This window comes from Chlorocebus sabaeus, chromosome 20, assembly GCF_047675955.1.
Source record: "Chlorocebus sabaeus isolate Y175 chromosome 20, mChlSab1.0.hap1, whole genome shotgun sequence".
NCBI lineage: Eukaryota > Metazoa > Chordata > Mammalia > Primates > Cercopithecidae > Chlorocebus > Chlorocebus sabaeus.
The window spans coordinates 14,101,912-14,105,684 of record NC_132923.1 but is presented as its reverse complement, the minus strand read 5'-3'; the positions used below and the strand labels follow the sequence as shown (position 1 = coordinate 14,105,684).

The window sequence follows — 3,773 nt, the reverse complement described above, 5'->3', positions numbered from 1 at the left end:
ACCATTATTCTCAGGACAATAAATAGACAATAAAAGAGACTCACAGAGCAGATTAGCTGTCATGTATCACCAAACAGGGACTGGATCCTTGTCAACACCACCCATCAGAGATTGTCCCCAGAAATTCACTTCATAACATCAAAACCAAAAACCCACACTAATGGCAAAAAATAATGATGCAATAATGAAAGAGAGAGAGAGAGAGACCCCTGTCCTATAGCCATACTTAGTGGGTAAAAGCCAAAGAGCTCAATTTCTGCTCCTGATACTTAATAGAACAGAGGGAACATGAGCCAATAGCTCAGTAGGTCCAGATCTGCACTAAGTGCTTGTTGGACGCAGGATTCTACTGTCTCCAATAATATGTCTCAGATGGGCTAGATTGTTTTGTTTTGTTTTGTTTTGAGACAGAGTCTCACTCTGTCACCCAGCCTGGGGTGCAATGGGACGATCTCGGCTCACTGCAACCTCCGCCTCCTGTGTTCAAGCGATTCTCCTGCCTCAGCCTCCCGAGTAGTTGGGATTACAGACACACATCACCAAGCCTGGCTTTTTTTTTTTTTTTTTTTTTTTTTTTTTAAGGTAAAAGCAAGTTTATTAGAGAAGTAAAGAAACAAAAGAATGGCTACTCCATAGGCAGAGCAGCCTTTTTTTTTTTTTTTTTGTATTTTTAGTAGAGACAGAGTTTCACCATGTTGGTCAAGCTGGCCTCGAACTCCTGACCTCAGTTGATCAGAAGTAGGTGAGGTCAGAAAACATACCCTGGGAGAGGCTGGCACAATGCCCAGAACCGCCATTACTAGTCCTGGGGTTTTCTTCTGTAGTGGATACTAGTATTCATGTAGTGCAGGGACAAAACCAATTAGATACTTCTGGGAGTTAAAAAGAGATGAATTTACAGTGCCATTTAAGAAGGGGTATTAAGGAATTTGCCAGGGTACTGACGCGTGTCAGGTGTAAACTGCAGGTTGAGAGAGAGCTAAGTATTTTCTGTCCATGAAGGTGATCAGCGGGGGCCTGAAGAAAGAGGGACGGGGAAGGACACTGGCGCCAGAAATAGGAAAGGGCTGCTTGGGGGTGGGAAGGATGGATAGGTGTGCTACCTTGAAAGTTCCCTGGCATTGGATGTAGGATATGCAAGCGAGACATCAAACAAGAAGCTGTCGTTTAAATAAAGACTGAAGAAAGACTAGATATGTAAACGGCAAGAAATAGTAAGAAAACTGGACCGGCTCCTCATAAAACTTTCCGCCTTATATTTCAGGGAGGATCGCAGCGCATTTCGGTCAAGAAAGGTGAGACTGAGGTTCTGACCTGCGGGCCTCGATGAATATGCGTTGGGGTCCTGGGCGCCGGGAGAGCCGTTCGCTTACACAAAGTAAGCGTGTTATGTCTACAACCAAACGGGGACACTAAGAGTCCCAAAGACCGTGCTTTCTTTCCAAAGAACAGCGCCGGTATGCGTAGTTTGTACCTGGCTCTATGATGCGAGAACACATTCCCCGCTAGCACAGAAATCCTACAAACTCCTGAGGGGACTGCAGTTAGAAGCGGAGGCTGTGTAAAAGGTGACTGGGGACTAGGGGAAAATACGAATATTTTTACACAGCGTGAGAACGCAAGACACTGGAGACCATGGACCAATGTCTGCAAAACGCAGCCCCACGTGGAGCTGTGCGGCATTGGTATTCGCGCTAACTCGGTTGCAGTAAGCCTGACAATTCTTACTCCTCCTTCGCCAGAGAGGAGACATGTTACTTCCTATTCCGCAGCTTTGTAATATAATAACACTAACGATCAAAACAAAAACCAATAAAAGAAAACTGTAACCCTCAGCTGACAGTCTGTTCTTTAAACTACAGAAAGTCAGGGGAAAGCGCGAACGCAGTCCCCCACTACCACAAATTATGCAGTCGAGTTTCCCACATTTGGGGAAATCGCAGGGGTCAGCACATCCGGAGTGCAATGGATAAGCCTCGCCCTGGGAAAACCACCTTCGTGATCATGGTATCTCCCCTGCCAGGTAAGTATGAGTTCAGGCACCTCCGCCCCGCCACAGCCTCATACGTCCCACCCTTTACACACAAGGTCACTTGCCCCGCGCACTCCCGAGCCCTTCTAGCCCTGGCACACAGCTGGGACTCTCAGGTCCGACCAGCGGTCCCGAACCGCTCCCACAGCACGGGAACTCCTTCGTGGGAAGCAGCAGGTAGAGAAGCAGCAGCCCCTGCGCTGCATCATCTACATAGAAGTCGCCCTCTCCGTGATGTCACCGATAGTGCCTTTCCCAGTCCCCGTCTGCCTTTCTGCCATTCAGCGGACCAACCCGCTGCCGGAGCCCACAAGGGGGAAGTGACGTCGGCCTCTCCCTTTTTTCCTCCCGCCTCCGCATGTGTTCTCTCCCTTGAAAGAAGCTGGTGTTTAACCTGTGTTGCGGAGCAACCTTTGAGAGGCCAGATGGAGCCTGGGAACCCTTCTTCAAATAATGGCTTTTAATTCGCAGACTAGAATGTTTAGGATTACAAAAGAAACCGCTTCTCTTCACATCCTTATCCTTGGGATGTAGCATTCCGCTTGAAATTGGAAGCCGTTTAATATCAGAGAGAAACCCTATTTATGAAAGTAAAGAGACTGCTCAGATGACTGCAAACCAGCCTTCCTTACTGGTTTTGTCACTGGTAATGTTATAAAGACATAAAGACAGTTGTCCAGTTTCATGAATCTTGTAGTTTTTTTGTTTGTTTGTTTTAGACACAGAATTTATTTCTGGACGCATTCTGCAGGCTGGAGGTCCCGGCTGGCACAGGACTCACACCTTGGGTTTTGCAAACATCTCCCAGCCCTCCGGCCGGCCCATCTTGACCAGGGAGGCCGCTATGCCCAAGTACACGCAGGCGACGGCGCCGATCCCATAATTGTGCGTGCGTGCCCCCAGAGTCAGGCCTCTGGCGCAGCCACCGAGGAAGTAGTTCAGGGAATCGTCGGGCTTCTCGCGGACCTGGGCGCTGATGCAGAGGTGAGGCCAAACACGGTTCCGACAGCAGCTGCAGTTAACATGTATTGTCCGACCTTAGCTACTCCTTCAAGGAAGGTGCCCGGAGGATTGAGCCTGACTGTAGGCATCGGCGGTCAGGCCAGCGACGCTGGCAATGCTGGTGGTGGTGTAGACTTTGCGGTGGCGATCGGTGCCATCCGGGATATCCCAGTACTGACGAAGAACCTTCGGAGCCTGCAACCCTGATCCCTTTTTTTTTTTTTTTTTTTTTTTTGCATGTGGTTACTGTTTTTCCAAATTCAGTACTGTAGAAAAATATGCTGCCCCTGAAGAGATGATTGGACACTCTCAAGCATGGTGTTGGACTTTGTCATCTCTTGCACAGCCATTTCCAGATCTTAGTGCTTACCTCATGTTAGTTTTTTATATTCTGCAAAGACAAAACCAAAATAATCCAAATCTGACACAAATACCTGGGATCCATTTTATTTGAGATGTTTAACACATGTCTGGATCATCTTTTCCTATATTGGATTATAACGCAAGAAACACTGTGAAGTAAGCAAAGTTGGCATGCCCAAGTCAAAGACCATTTGAATATTTACAGGTAGATTTGAGACAGGAATAATACAGGGTGGTCACAGGATAACAAATTCTAGGCAGCAGATTTACCTGACTTGAGGCTATGGGCTGATAAGATGCTGAAAAACCAGGGTGTGGACCAAGCTGTCTAAGACTGACTGGACCCAATGTGGTGCTGGATTTGATGTAGGTTTTA

At 47.6% G+C, this 3,773-nt stretch overlaps 1 non-coding gene and 1 pseudogene across 1 annotated transcript; both read right to left on the bottom strand.

The window, feature by feature from the left end:
* Positions 1 to 1,867: 1,867 nt before the first annotated feature.
* Positions 1,868 to 2,031, bottom strand: LOC119624684 (U1 spliceosomal RNA). The gene has a single exon (XR_005240833.2). It is a non-coding gene; the product is annotated as a U1 spliceosomal RNA (small nuclear RNA).
* Positions 2,032 to 2,788: 757 nt separating this feature from the next.
* On the bottom strand, positions 2,789 to 3,256 carry LOC140709278 (NADH dehydrogenase [ubiquinone] 1 alpha subcomplex subunit 11 pseudogene; annotated as a pseudogene).
* Between the last annotated feature and the right edge of the window lie 517 nt (positions 3,257 to 3,773).